Below are 16792 nucleotides of genomic sequence, written 5' to 3' on the forward strand. Positions count from 1 at the left end.
TCCAGGACCTTGAAATGCTTCTTACGAAGCCACTCCTTCGTTGCCCTGGCGGTGTGCTTGGATCATTGTCATGTTGAAAGACCCAGCCACGTTTCATCTTCAATGCCCTTGCTGATGGGAGGAGGTTTGCACTCAAAATCTCACGATACATGGCCCCATTCATTCTTTCATGTACCCGGATCAGTCGTCCTGGCCCCTTTGCAGAGAAACAGCCCCAAAGCATGATGTTTCCACCACCATGCTTTACAGTAGGTATGGTGTTTGATGGATGCAACTCAGTATTCTTTTTCCTCCAAACACGACAAGTTGTGTTTCTACCAAACAGTTCCAGTTTGGTTTCATCAGACCATAGGACATTCTCCCAAAACTCCTCTGGATCATCCAAATGCTCTCTAGCAAACTTCAGACGGGCCCGGACATGTACAGGCTTAAGCAGTGGGACACGTCTGGCACTGCAGGATCTGAGTCCATGGTGGCGTAGTGTGTTACTTATGGTAGGCCTTGTTACATTGGTCCCAGCTCTCTGCAGTTCATTCACTAGGTCCCCCTGCGTGGTTCTGGGATTTTTGCTCACCGTTCTTGTGATCATTCTGACCCCACGGGGTGGGATTTTGCGTGGAGCACCAGATCGAGGGAGATTATCAGTGGTCTTGTATGTCTTCCATTTTCTAATTATTGCTCCCACAGTTGATTTCTTCACTCCAAGCTGGTTGGCTATTGCAGATTCAGTCTTCCCAGCCTGGTGTAGGGCTACAATTTTGTTTCTGGTGTCCTTTGACAGCTCTTTGGTCTTCACCATAGTGGAGTTTGGAGTCAGACTGTTTGAGGGTGTGCACAGGTGTCTTTTTATACTGATAACAAGTTTAAACAGGTGCCATTACTACAGGTAATGAGTGGAGGACAGAGGAGACTCTTAAAGAAGAAGTTACAGGTCTGTGAGAGACAGAAATCTTGATTGCTTGTTTCTGACCAAATACTTATTTTCCACCATAATATGCAAATAAAATGAAAAAAAAAACAGACAATGTGATTTTCTGGATTTTTTTTTCTCCGTTTGTCTCCCATAGTTGAGGTCTACCTATGATGTAAATTACAGACGCCTCTCATCTTTTTAAGTGGTGGAACTTGCACTATTGCTGACTGACTAAATACTTTTTTTCCCCACTGTATTTGGTGGCACAATGACTAAGTGATATGCAGGACATATTAGAGCTAACATTCGGGTCTGTAAGTTGAAACATATTTGGAGTAAGATGAGGGCATTAAACTTAGTCCAAGAAGGCAAAAAAACATACTTTAGCCCTCACATTATGAACATAGAGAATGTGGTTGTGTAGCACATACCGTATTGTGAGTAGAAGTCGCTCCTCTGCAGATATGGCTTTGCGCATCCTTGTGTCCTGAAAGGTTATCCCAGGGCGCACTGTCTCCAAGAGTCGATCAAATGTGGAAATGCTCATGCGATAGTATTGGTAGAATTTTGCAGGATGCTCACGCATAGAAGAATAGAGGCGGTGAAAATGACCTCTTGTGAGTCGTTGCCTCAAAAGTGGATGGACCCACATGCGTCTCCTCCTCCGCGGATCCACTATCACTGGGTATGGTTGGCCAAAGCGGCGTGACAAAAGCCAGTTGAAGAGAACCTGCTCAGTTGTGTTGAAACTCAGACTGTCTGCCATGTTGCACAAAGAACAACAACACACCTAGTGAAGGCAAGGTCACAAATGGACAGAGTGGAGGCAGCCACCTGTTCCTGAGCCAATAAATAGGGTGCAGGCTAATGATTTAAATAGTTAGCAGGCCTCAAAACCGTTAAATGTCCATTTTGCAAGGCTGCGAGAAAATCTCGCCATACGGATTCCATACGGAGGCCATACAGAATACATACGGATGCTGACACGCACAAAATACGCGACCGCACCTTGCTTACGGATGACATACGGAGCACTATTTAGGGGTCATTCATCCGTATTACGCCTGTAAACTACGGACCGTATTTTGCGCCGGTTAGTGGGACCCCGGCCTTATACTGCTCCTATGTACAAGAATATAGCTATTTGTAGGTGTTTCAGCAGGACACAGGCTGCAGATTGCTTCCTTGCCAGCAGGGGGCAGTGGAATGTAAGCAGTGACTCCGCCCCTCTCTGTACACACAGGTTGCACTCTCTGCCCCGCCTCAGTGAGGTGTGTGTTGCAGGCCTTTGGCAGTGCGGACTCTCAGTACATTGTTTCCTTTGGTATGACAGAAAATGATTACATTACATTGATATATATTTATTCATGGTTTCATCCTCACAATGTCATCGTTTTAGCTCACGCATAAAGTGTCTATGCCGCTGTAGCTTTATGTCCATTTTTACATTTTTGCCAATTCTCCAGCAATTATATTCACTCGTTCATAATGTACAATGTCCAAATTGATAAATCAGACGCTTCTCCAATTATTTTACCTCATAAATTCCCCTCATAAAGGCGTTATCAGAATAGGTGAGCATGGCTGGCCTCTTGAATAAATGGCGCCATTATTTGAATGAAGTCACATGAGGTGAATCCCGAAGTTCATAATGCTTTATTTATCACTGAGCTAATAACTCTCTTGACGATTAGATAAAACATGGCTTTGTGTGACACCCTCAGCCCATTCACCTCAATGGAGCTCTGTGGGTAGCCATGCTTTTTTTTTCATAATCTTGGATAAATCCTTCAAGACGAGTCGCTCTCACTAGATATATGACAAACTATTGCCGCCATCTCTACTCACTATGGAAAAGTGCACCCTAAAAAGTAAATTCCTGAATTTTTTTTTTTATGGCAGGGGTTCAGGTGCTGCTTCCAGCAAAATTAAATTATGCAATTTTCGGTATTTTCACATCCATAAACGTTGCTCTATAAAACTAAACATAATTTAACCTGTGCACCCAAATTGCTGTTTTTTGGTCAGTGCACTTCAGCCCCCAAAAAGGGCAATAAAAAGCAATCAAATCATCATATGTACCCCCCAAAATGGTATTAACTATCAACGGAAAATTGACGACCCAAACTAATTTATTTTTATTTTTTAACAAAGTTTAGAATTTTTTTAAACCACTAAAATAATTAGACAAAAAAAAACTAAAAGCTATACAATGTTTGCATTCCTATACTCATACCGATCTGGTGAATCATGTTGGCAGGTAATTTCCACTGCACAATAAACGCAGTCAAAAACGAATCTCCCAAAAAAAAATAGACAGAATGGTATTTTTTTTTTTACTGTTTTGCTGCAGTTGGAATATTTTTTCCAGTTTTTGAGGAAATTGTATAGTAAAACGATGTAATAATGTCCCAAATCCTGTAATAATGTCTCCCATCTTTGTCCCCTTCCAGTGATAATGTCCCCCATCCTGGGCCTCTTCCTGGTATAATGTCCCTTTTCTTGGTCTCCTTCCAGCAATAATATCCCCAATCTTGATATGATGTCCCTCAACTTTGTCCCTTTTCAGTAATATTGTTCCCCATCCTGGGCCCCTTCCTGGAAAAATGTCCCCCATCCTGACGCCTTTCCTAGTATAATGTCCCCCATCCTAAGCTCCTTCTAGTAATAATGTCCCCCATCATGGGCCCCTTCCAATAATAATGTCCCCATCTTGATATAATGTCCCCGAGTCTGGTTCCCTTCCACTAATAATGTCCCCCATCATGGGTCCCTACCAGTAATAATGTCCCCCATCATGGGCCCCTTCCAGTAATACTGTCCCATCATGGGCCCCTTCCAGTAATAATGTTCCCATCTTGATATAATGTCCCCGAGTCTGGTTCCCTTCCACTAATAATGTCCCCCATCATGGGTCCCTACCAGTAATAATGTCCCCCATCATGGGCCCCTTCCAGTAATACTGTCCCATCATGGGCCCCTTCCAGTAATAATGTTCCCATCTTGATATAATGTCCCCGAGTCTGGTTCCCTTCCACTAATAATGTCCCCCATCATGGGTCCCTGCCAGTAATAATGTCCCCCATCATGGGTCCCTGCCAGTAATAATGTCCCCCATCATGGGCCCCTGCCAGTAATAATGTCCCCATCTTGATATAATGTCCCCGAGTCTGGTTCCCCTCCACTAATAATGTCCACCCATCATGAGCTCCTTCTAGTAATAATGTCCCCCATCATGGGCCCCTTCCTGGTATAATGACCCTTGTTATGTTGCTCATTTCGAAGACAAAAAAAGAAACAAACAATTCTTACCGGCCTCCCCCCCACCAGACCGCACGGCGTCCTCTTCTATACCTTGCGTAGAGACCAGCAGCTGACCTCAGCATGGCAGCAATCGGTGGCTCATGATGTCACTACCTTTTGCTGCCCGTGACAGGCACGACGCTGACATTAGCGGCTGCCCTCTGATTGTCTGACGGTATGTGTCCAAGTGCAGCGATTCAGTGGGTCGCAGTCACCTCTTTCCCTCTGTGGGTCTCTGTGTCGCAATAAATTTCAGCCGAATGTGCCTTCAAATTAAATTAATTAACATTTAAAGCGATTAAAAATAAAGAAATAAGGAAATGAACCCCTGTACTCTCATGACCTTGTAGGTTAGAGGATGGCGTCTTGCACCTTCCGTCAAGGTTTTGTCAACATTTCCGACCTACACCCTAATCTGTGTCGCCCGGTAAGTATCAGTAACGCTGTTATCTTGCTCCGCTCCAGCGACGTCCCATCCGCTTTGACCTCCAACTACAAACGACCGCATTGTCGCTTTGTCACAGTGTTTCACAACAGCGATGCCCATATTTCTGCATCCACAATACCCTAATTGTCCCCTACGCTGCAGGGGATGTAAGCCGATGCTGCTGGTGTTGTCCAGGGATGTGTCACGGTGCCCGACCCTGCACTTACGCGCCGGCCAAGCCTTTGTCAGCGTGTATGAGAGACCCTTTTGTATCTGCCTGATCGCCCGCTGAATAGATAATTGCTGGGACTCAGCAAAAAAAAAAATCATAATGCAGCAAGGAAACGTCTGGTATTTTCTCCTCTCTTGACGGCAAAATTTGAGCCGTTCTAGCTGTCCCCAGCAATTTGCCTCAACCGTTGTGCGATACGGCCCCATTAAATTCCCCTTTGGCTTGTTTTAATTTTATTCGAAGGTTGCGGGATGTGGAAATAGACTTAGTCCCACTGTGTCAGACGGTTCAAGGAGGAAAATTGCTGGTCATAAACAAGGCCGGTCGTAAGTGCTCTTATTCCAATGCAAGTTACTCATGTTTTCTTTACATTTAGAGACATTTTCCAAGCCCTGTGAAAGTCCCGGTGCCACCCGTCAAAAAGTGCAGTTGTTTCTTGGTTATTTTAGTATTGGGGGAAAGATGGGTGAACACCAGGGCAACCATTATTATAGCTACCAAGAGAATTCACAGAGAAGTCAACCTGGAAGAGCCAGGATTACAAAAACAAGGCCGCTTTTGTCCAAAACCTGCAAAACCTTTGTCTACAGGTTGCGTGTGGTATTTTAGCACAGTCCTAAAGGTCTCGATACAATAAAAGCAGGAAAGCTTAGAGCGACTCCCAGTGTATGTGACCAAGGTATACAAGGAAACGCCACTGTTGCTCTAAGGGTATGTGCGCACGTAGTTTTTAGGTGCTGTGGATTTCAGGTCAAAAGACCTGCGGATTAGGCTGCGGTTTATCACCTCTATAATGGAGGAGATGGTAAACCGCAGCGGAATCCGCAGAAAAGAAGTGACGTCATTTCTTTCTGCGGATTTGAAACCGCAGCAAAACCGCGTGGAAAATTCCGCAGCATGTGCACTGCGGTTTCCATTTTACATAGAGTAAAATCGTACTGTACAATGCAGCAGATTCTGCTGTGAACCCACAGGGCCAGAAACACTGCGGATACGCAGCAAAATCCGCAGCGTGTGCACACACCCTAAAACTGTATATCAATGTTCCCATGAAGCTGTCCACCAGTGTTCATATGAAGCTTGCATCATGGTTGTTACTGTACACTTCTGTTTACTATGAAGCTATATATCACTGTTGCTATGAAACTGTACACCTTGCTTGTTTTGAATCTTTCCACCACAGTTCCTATGAAGCTATCCACCACTGTTGTTGTGAAGCTATTCACCTTTGTTGGTATGAAGCTGTCCAGTGTCCACCGCTGTTGCTATGAAGCTGCACCATGGTTGCTATGAAGCTGTACACTTATGATGCTACTAAACAATATACCACTGTTGCTACGAAGCTGTACACTTCAGTTATGAAGCTGTTCACCACTGTTGCTATGAAGCTGTCCACCACTGTTGCTATGTAGCTGCCCCCCAAAACGCTGAATTGACCTTGCTTCCGCTTCATTCTTTGTTCAGAGGTCAGAACCCCATAATCAGAAAGTGAAGGCATATCCTAGCGATAGCTCTTTAGGGTACGTGGACACATGTGAGTTTTTTATGCAGTCTTTTGAAGTGATTCTGCTTAAAAAAAATGCCTGAAAAATTGGCCAAAAAATGCTTGAAAAACTTCACGAATTGATTTCCCTTGGAAAACCACTTCTCTGTTCATATGATCAGTCTTTTGAGCAGCTTTTTTTTGTACATTAGGGTATGTACACACAAAGTCTTTTTAAGGAAAATTCCACCTGCTAAAAAAGCACCAAAAAGAATAAACATATGGATGGCAATCTAAAAACTACTTGTATGTACGTTCAGGCCTTCAATGCCGAGAATCGGTTAAAAGAAGTGACAGGCCAAATCTTCTGGCAGCTATCGCATAGAAGGCACTCATACGTTATTATTACATACATACAAAAAAAAAACACCACCAGAAAACATGTAAGAGAAGACATCAAAAGACACACTTCAGGAATTTGCACAGTTTTTTGCAGAGTTTTTAGAGTAGAAACTGAGCAGAATCTCCAAGCTTTTGAGAAGTTTTACGTTTTTTGAGGAGTATTTTTGGAGTGTTTCTTCACAGTTTCTGCTCCAAAATCCTCTAAAAAAAACTCTCAGCATGAACATAACCTGTTGACATGTGCACATAGAGATTTTTTTAAGAAGAAATTGAAGTAGAAACTAAGAGGAAGCTGGCAATGTGCACAGTCTTCTTGTTGATTTTTCTTTTTTTTTTTTAGAAGAGCCTTCAAATTTTTGAGGAGTTTTGCCTTTTAAAGTAAGATTTGTAGAGTTTTTTCTCAGTTTCTTGCGCCAAAACATCTCCTCAAACTCTGTATGCACATAGCCATTGGGTGAAAACTCAGTTTTGGCGGAATAGTTTTGAGATTTGGAGGATGACTAGAAGAGTTTTCTTTTGGTTTCTGCTTCAAAGCCTCCTAAAAAAACTCACACATGATGTCCTTTAAACTCAGGAGATCCCACAGTTTTTCCAGGGGATGCTTCAGGAAACTCATTTTTTTCTGAAGCTTCATTTGTTTAGTTTATTCAGTCATTTCCTGAGTGTTTTTCTGACAGTTTTTTGTCACTAAAGCTTTTTGGAAGCGTTTTCCCATTATTTTTCTGAAGTCTTTTTTTTTTTACTCCCTTGAATAATTAAGAATTCAGTAGCGTATTTTTTTTAAGCAAAAACAATGCTCCAAAAGAGGTTCTGGTCATCTTTTCAGCTTTTCTTTGACCAGCATTATGTTGTACAAAGCATCTTCCAAATGAAAAACGCCAGAATCACGGACACTTCACTTCTTTTAACCGCTTGGCGATTTTAGAAACTTGAAGCAGTTAAAAGACATTCAAAAGCCTGAACATATGAAAAGTGAGTAGTTTTTACATAGAAAAATATTTAGAATTGAGAGTCCTCAGTGGTTGGTACCTTTTAATGGCTAACTGAAAAGATGGTAACAAATTGCAAGCTTTCGAGACTACTTAGGTCTCTTCATCAGGCATTGACTAATACAAAATCTGAAGAATCACATATTTATGCACAACACAGCACATAAATAATGCGATAGATAAGACAAGTGATGTGAAGCAGAACTATCATTATGGGGAAGTGATAGACAGTTATGGCCATAAATATTGGACCAGTTCATAGATAAGGAGTGAAAGTTTTATTGTCCTCTGATAGGGGTCTGGTAATATGTTGTGATGCCCCCACAAAGTCCTAGGAGCAAATTCCTTAATTGATGTAAAAAGGCATAAATCCATGCGACACATTCATTCCTGCAGTTAGAGTGTCAAAGGTCGTCATGAGTTTGTACTCACAGACTCTCTCTCTCTGAGATGCGAAGTTACCTTTCAATACCAGTAATTTCATGTCCATGGTGCCATGATCAGGCATACAAAAACCAAATTACAAGAGCCACCAGAATGTCAAGGAATCACCTGCTACATTACAAAGCTAAAGAAGAAAATAACCGGGTGCCTCTAGTGGTCACCTACAACCCAAATCTGGAAGTGCTAAGGGGAGCTGCATGGAAATTACAACCTTTACTACAAAAAGATGCCCGATTACAATCCATTTTTCCAGACCCCCCACTGCTGTGTTTTAGGCAGCCCCCAAATCTAAGAAGCATCATTGTCAGAAGCTCCCTGCCCTCTCCAACAGCTGCAGGAGCCATTCCTTGCAACCAGAAAAAATGTAAAACCTGTCCATTTATGATGACCACTGACAAGATAAAGATCCCCAACTCACATCAGGACTACAAGATCCCAGGTACTTTCAGCTGCATCACATCTAATGTGGTGTACTTAATTATTTGTACTAAATGTCCAACTGGGGGTCTGTATGTGGGGGAGACAGGGCAAAAACTGAGAACAAGGATGAATTCTCATCACCACACAATAAGAGAAAAAAGAATGGATCTACCTGTGGCAAAACATTTTTGTATGCCTGATCACAGCACCATGGACATGAAATTACTGGTATTGAAAGGTAACTTCACATCTCGGAGAGAGAGAGAGGAGTCTGTGAGTACAAACTCATGACGACATTTGACACGCTCACTGCAGGAATGAATGTGTCGCATGGATTTATGTCTTTTTACATCAATTAAGGAATTTGCTCCTAAGACCTTGTGGGGTAATCACACAACACATTACCAGACCCCAACCAGAGGACAATAAAATGTTCACTCCTTATCTATAAACTGGTCCAATATTTATGGCCATAACTGTCTATCACGCCCCCATAATGATAGTTCTGCTTCACATCACTTGTCTTATCTATTGCATTTTTTCTGTGCGGTGTTGTGCTTAAATATGTGATTCTTCAGATGTTGTACTAGTCAATGCCTGATGAAGAGACCTGAGTGGTCTCGAAAGCTTGCAATTTGTTACCATCTTTTCAGTTAGCCATTGAAAGGTACCAACCACTGAGGACTCTCAATTCTAAATATTTTTCTATCTACTGGCTAACACGGTACAAAGATATACATCTTTCCTGTAGTTTATACATAGAAATTACATATTCATTCTTTTGAATGTTTTTTTTTTTTTTATTTTCCACAGTGGAATTAACCTGAAAAAGACTCGGTATGCTCATAGGCAAAAACTTACTAAATAGCTTCAGGAAAAGAAAATCTCCCTCAAAACAACTGATTCTGATTGGAAAAACTTCTGGGACTGAAGATCGCTTTGGCCGTGTTACCCTTTAACGATCATGTGCCCTTCTTCTTCCCTAAGGAAATCATACTAAGGGCAGAGTCAGACGGCTGTATAACTCGTGCGAGAATCGCATCGCACTGCACGGACTGACCCGGCACCTCTCCTGACCTGAGCAAGACAGCATGATGGATTACTGTGCAGCTGTCAAGCTCAGGTCAGGGGTGCTGACAGCCAGGACGAGGTTTACGATGCGATTCTCGCAGGAGAAATATGGCCATCTGACTCTGCCCTAAGACATCAGTCTGATGTCCGTTTTGCATACGACTGCTATCCATGTTTTTGACTGACAGCACTCATACCTATAATAGTGAATGGGGTTCATTCGCATGTCTGCAATTTTTCATGGATCGACATGTTTGCGCAATATTGAGGAGACATGTCCCAGTTTGATTCGAGTGTCGTATAAAAATCGACAATGCAAGTCTATGGGTCCTTGATGACATCCAAGTGCAGTTCGATTTTCACAGACTTTTGGGAGAAGGTGGAGAAATTTTTTTTTATTTCATGTATGAGAAAAACTGATGACACTCGGACCAAATTGAGGTGAAACTCGGTGAAAATCACCAACTAAAATCGGTGCATTTTTCTCATCCATGAAAAAAACTAACGGGTGAATGAGGCCACATTTGATAATATACTTTTGCCCATGGTGTTGAAAATCCCATACGTTTCTCGCTTAGTTTTGGACATGGTATTTTAAATTGAACACTGACAGATATAATCAATGCTCCGGATAATGTTTACAGTGTGACGAGCGGAGCGGCTAATGCTTTCAGCATGCTGGTTCTTTTATAAGTGAAACCTAATAAGATAATAGCATTTAAATACACTCCGGCCGATGCGCGGGGCACAGGGGGAGTGAGGAAATTTGTACTGTAGAATATTTTAGAATGTCATACTTAAACTTTACATGTGAGAGTCCAAATTACGAGGGATTACAGGAAACTCAAACACTTAAGGAAACAGCGACCAATGATCGTTCCATCGTCCAATTTAATGATTAAATGTAACGTAGTGGGAAGGGAATGTTGTAAGGAGGGTTTCACATTCGGCACATGTCAGCTCTTGTGCTCACATACTTTCCATAAAATCCAATACCTCATTGCGTCAATTTACCGGGTAGTGGGGGGAAAAGACAATGCTGTGTAATTGGCATTTCCAACCCCCCCCAAAAAAACGGTAATGCAAAAATTAAAAAAAGATTACGGTGGAGCATAAGAGCGTGAAATGTAATTTGTTAACTACATCTGTGTCTTATTTGTGTACAGCATACCATTTTTATTTTTCAGAGCATAATAGGCATCGTAATTGGGAAAACAGATGTCAAAGGATTTCCAGACCGAAAAAGTTAAGCCTGTTTTATTATTTCTTGAGAGCTGCAAGAGTTACGCGTCACTCAGAAGTTTTTTTTTTTTTTATTTCTTTTATTTTTTTTCTTTCCTTTGAAAATGATTAATGTTAATTAAGATGAACAAATTATTTAATACATCGGAGAAAATCGGTTCTTCTCCGCGTTGCTGTTGTACATACCGTGCAGCGCTCAGGTCGAAACGGCATGAAATAAATTGATTAGGATGTTTATTGTTTTATATATTTAGGGTCTGCACTACACCATATTAGCAGAGAACGATGTATAGCAATCACTTTATATAATGCACGCTATGGAACAAATTTCCATTGATGGGAAACATGCACATGCAATGTCTGGTAATGATCACCATCATTAATCGTGTGGATACTTTTATCACCATTTTTAAGGGTACGTTTCCATGTACCGTATTCCCTGCGCTTTGGAAGGAGCAGATAGCCCGCTCCGCCCAAAGCCCCACCCCCTTCTGTACGCGTTGATTCCCCATGTGCTCATTGAACACATCCGGAATCGCCGCAGCGTAGCGTAGGCAGTTTACCTTGCGGAGACCGAGCGTCTCCGCCAGGGCCGCCATCAGGACATTACTGCCCTGACTGGCGTATGGGGCCCGTTGGGCACAGGGGGCCCGCATCGGGCCCAGTCTCCTCTGCTCACCGGGTAAACCAGGCCCTTAGCACGGCGCTGCAGGTGGCAGCTAAACGCTATTGACATGCGGGCCCGCACATCAATAGTTAACAGCCGCCAGCCAATCGGAGGCTGGCAGCTGACGTCAGCTGCAGCGCGCACATCGCCGGCGTCTGACGTTACTGTCAGTCACCGGCTAGAGCGCGCTGCAGCGTGGAGAGACGGAGCTTCACCCGCCGCTGGAGGGTGGCCGGGTAAGGAGAACTTGTTTTTTTTTGTTTGATTTTTTTACCGCGGCGATCCAGGGGGCCGGGGGCAGAGTGCTGGACATGGGGCAGAATGCTGGACATGGGGCAGAATGCTGGACTGGGGCAGAATGCTGGAGACTGGGGCATAATGCTGGACATGGGGCAGAATGCCGGACATGAGGCAGAATTCTGGATATGGGGCAGAATGCTGGAGACTGGGGCAGAATGCTGGAGACTGGGGCAGAATGCTGGACGCTGGGGGCAGAATGCTGGACACAGGGCATGATTTGAGTCACTGGGCAGAATGGAGATACGGGGCATGATTGGAGACAGATGGGGCAGGGTTGGAGACAGATCGCACAGGATCATGGGGCAGGATGGATACGATGGAGATCATATGGGGAAGAATGGATGGGAGAACATATGGCTGAAGCCAGGAATGAGACACACGGGGGTCAGGATGGGGGATATTATTACCATAGGGGCTAATTAAGGGATATTATTACTGCAGTGATGTATTTAATTTTTTGAGGATACTGTTTTAAATGGGGGGCGGTCCTGTTACTGTGCAGAGCGACACTATGTCACCTTTTTTTCTTCATGTGGTGTAATGTAGAAGTAGGGAAAAAATAAGTAATGTGTTCTGCAAGCGGAGCTCTAGATAACCGTGTTATTTCCTGCAGAGACGAGCCCTGGCTGGAAGACGTGATGGCAGTCTGTGCTGGATGAATGAAAAGCAAGGATGAAGGACTTCACCTAGAGACATCACTGGTGAGTTAGTGTGTTACCTGTACACTGACACTATACATTGTATACTATATACAGAGGTCCTGTGTATAATGTCACCAGTGATCACTGTGTTACCTGTACATTATATACAGAGCTCCTGTGTATAATGTCATTGATCACTACATTACCTGTACACAGACACTGCATACTAAATATAGATCTCCTGTGTATAATGCCACTTATGGTGATAGTATGTTTTTTTTTGATCAATGATCAGTATTGTAGTATTCAGTCACCATGTGGTGGTAATATGTGGTCTGGGCATGGTGCGGTGGTATTTGTCCCTTATATGTGTTATTATTTGGTCACTTTGTGGTGGTAATATGTGGTCTGGTCATGGTGCGGTGGTATTTGTTCCTTGTATGTGATATTATTCGATCACTATGGTAGTAATATGTGGTCTGGTCATGGTGTGGCGGTATTTGTTCCTTGTATGTGGTATTATAGGTCACTGTTATGATTGAGTCACCGTAGGAGGCAGACACAAAAATAGAAGCTACGTCCAGAAAACCAGAGAAGTTGGCAACTATCAGATTGCAGACCCCTGAACCTATCAACACAACTAGCAGTAGCCGTGGGGGGTTCCTACGATGCCCTAGACCCCTCGATCACAGCCGGAGCGCTAAATAGCCTAAAGACAGAAAAGGAAATCTAAACTGCCCCAGAGCAGACCCCAAAGTAAAAGGCAGCCCCCAACATATAATGACGGTGAAGCAAGATGAAAAAACACTCACACAGATAGAAAGATAGGCTGAGCAAACGATGGGGCCCAAGCTAGCTAAACAGAACAGGAAAGGAAGGTTGCTGTCTGCAATCTGCCAAAACCCTATCAAAGACATAAGCCAACAAGCTGATATGATAAAGACCCTGAAGCAGCTAGGCTTCAAAAACTAAATCAGCACTCAGGTATTTTCAGAAGACAGAGCTAAAGGAATTCAGCACACCCCAGCAGGGAATGGCAGAAATCCAGAAAAACAAAGTCTAAGCACAAATGCAAAAAGCCGAGCAGAAAACTTAGCTTTAGAGGAGCAGGAATTCAGACTGGTCTCCAAGGATCCCACAGAGAAATCACCCGCAGGGCAGAAGGGCGTCGGCAGCCTTATATCCAGTCAGTAACTCCACTCAGCCAGTCATCATCATCAGACTCAGGTGTTTGATAATCAGGCTCACTACCTTTCTTTACCAGAAGAGGGAGTTCCTCGGGCCTCAGTAGTGAAGGGGAAAATGAACTCACAACAGTACCTCCCCCTTAAGGAGGGGTCACCGAACCCTCAACCACACCACCAGGGCGATCAGGGTGAGCCCGATGAAAGGCACGCACCAATCTTTTGGCATGAATATCAGAGGCAGAGACCCAGGAATTATCCTCCTGACCATAACCCTTCCACTTAACCAAATACTGGAGTCTCCGTCTAGCCAGACAGGAATCCAGTACTTTCTCTACCTCATATTCCATGTTACCTTCAACCAATACAGGGTCTGGAGGTGCCACCCCCGGAACAACAGGTTCAACAAACCTCTTCAACAAAGATTTATGGAACACATTATGGATTTTAAATGTGACAGGAAGAGCCAAACGAAAAGAGACCGGATTAATAATCTCCAAAATCTTGTAAGGTCCAATAAATCTAGGCTTAAACTTAGGAGAAGCCACCTTCATAGCAATATTTTTTGATGATAACCACACCATATCACCAACCTTAAACTGGGGACCAATGGTCCTATGTCGGTTGGAAAACTGCTGGACCTTTTCCTGGGAGAGAGATAACTTATCCACCACTTGGTCCCAGATCTGGTGCATTCTCTCCACCACAGTGTCAACACCTGGGCAGGCAGAGGGCTCCACCTGCCCTGAAGAAAATCGAGGATGAAACCCAAAGTTACAAAAAAAAGGTGACATCAAAGTGGCAGAACTAGCTCTATTATTTAAAGTAAATTCGGCCAAGGGCAAAAATGAAACCCAATCATCCTGATCAGCAGAAATAAAACATCTCAAATATGACTCCAAGGTCTGGTTTGTTCTCTCTGTCTGCCCATTGGTCTGAGGGTGAAAAGCAGAGGAGAAGGACAACTGAATTCCCAGCCTGGAACAGAAAGTTCTCCAAAATCTAGACACAAACTGGACTCCTCTGTCAGATACAATGTTCTCAGGAATCCCGTGCAAGCGAACCACCTGTTGTAAAAACAGGGGCACCAACTCAGAGGAAGACGGCAACTTAGGGAGTGGTACAAGATGAACCATCTTAGAGAACCTATCACAAATCACCCAAATAACAGTCATCCTTTGAGAGACAGGCATATCAGAGATGAAATCCATTGAAATATGGGTCCATGGCCTCTTGGGGACAGGCAAAGGCATCAACAACCCACTAGAGCGAGAACACGATTTAGACCGGGAGCACGTCCCACAGGACTGCACAAAATTCATGACATCACGAGACAAGGAGGGCCACCAAAAAGACCGACTCACCAGATCCCTAGTACCAAAAATACCTGGATGACCAGCCAAAGCAGAGCAATGAACTTCAGACATCACTCTCTTCTTCCACTGGTCTGGAACATACAACTTTCCACTGGGACAACGCTCAGGTTTGTCCTCCTGGAACTCTTCCAGAGCACGTCTCAAATCGGGCGAGATGGCAGAAAGAACTACCCCTTCGCCTAAGATGGTAGCAGGCTTGGTCACCACAGGAGAATCAGCAAAGAAGCTCCTAGAGAGGGCGTCTGCCTTGACATTCTTAGTTCCAGGAAGAAAAGAAACCACAAAATCAAAACGTGTAAAAAACAAGGCCCACCTAGCCTGTCTAGGGTTCAAGCGCTTAGCCGACTCTAGGTAAATCAAATTCTTGTGGTCAGTGAGGACCACGACTTGATGCTTAGCTCCCTCCAACCAATGTCTCCACTCCTCAAATGCCCATTTCATGGCCAACAGTTCCCGATTCCCCACATCATAGTTACGTTCAGATGGAGAGAACTTTCGGGAAAAGAAAGCACAGGGATTCATTTTAGATGTTACAGGATCCTTTTGGGACAAAACAGCTCCTGCACCAATCTCAGAAGCATCCACCTCCACCTGGAACGGAAGTGAGACATCAGGTTGCCGCAAAACCGGGGCGGAGGTGAATCTTCGCTTCAGCTCCTGAAAGGAAGAAACAGCCTCCGGAGACCAATTCAACACATCAGCACCCTTCTTAGTCAAATCAGTCAATGGCTTGGCAATACTAGAAAATTTTGCTATAAATTTCCTATAAAAATTAGCAAAACCCAAAAACTTCTGGAGGGCCTTCAAAGAAGTGGGCTGAACCCAATCGTAAATGGCCTGTACCTTGGCCGGGTCCATTTCAATAGTTGACAGGGACAAAATAAATCCCAAAAAAGAAATCCTCTGTACTCCAAAAAGGCATTTAGTTCCTTTGACATACAGGGAATTCTCCCTCAAGATCCGGAACACAGTCCGAATATGTTCCACATGAGAATCCCAATCCTTGGAGAAGATCAAAATATCATCCAGATAGATAATCAAAAATTTATCGACAAAATCTCGGAAAAAATCGTTCATGAAGCACTGGAAGACAGAAGGGGCATTAGTGAGCCCAAAAGGCATCACCAGGTACTCAAAATGTCCCTCCGGAGTATTAAACGCCGTCTTCCATTCATCCCCATGCTTAATGCGAATAAGATTATACGCCCCCCTGAGGTCAAGCTTGGTAAACCAGCAAGCACCTTTAACTCTGGAGAATAGATCAGAAATCAGGGGTAACGGATACTGATATTTAACAGTAATTTTGTTGAGGGCACGATAATCAATACAAGGTCTTAATGATCCATCCTTTTTGGCTACAAAAAAAAAAACGGCACCTAAGGGTGACGAGGATGGTCTAATATGACCCTTCTCCAACGCCTCCTTAATATAGGATCGCATAGCCTCGTGCTCGGGTACAGATAAATTGAAGAGCCAACCCTTGGGAAATTTACACCCCGGGCTCAGTTCAATTGCACAGTCATAACTCCTATGAGGAGGCAGAGACGCAGACTCATTCTCACTAAATACATCATAAAAGTCCGCCAAATAATCAGGAACATCATGCGACTGAGGAGAGGTGGAAAACACCGGAGCCTCACTAAAGGCACACCGACAACCCCAACTCACCACAGACACAGATTTCCAATCCAAAACTGG

This window comes from Dendrobates tinctorius, unplaced genomic scaffold (assembly GCF_039654945.1).
Source record: "Dendrobates tinctorius isolate UK_male_01 unplaced genomic scaffold, ASM3965494v1 ptg000257l, whole genome shotgun sequence".
Classification (NCBI taxonomy): Eukaryota; Metazoa; Chordata; class Amphibia; order Anura; family Dendrobatidae; genus Dendrobates; species Dendrobates tinctorius.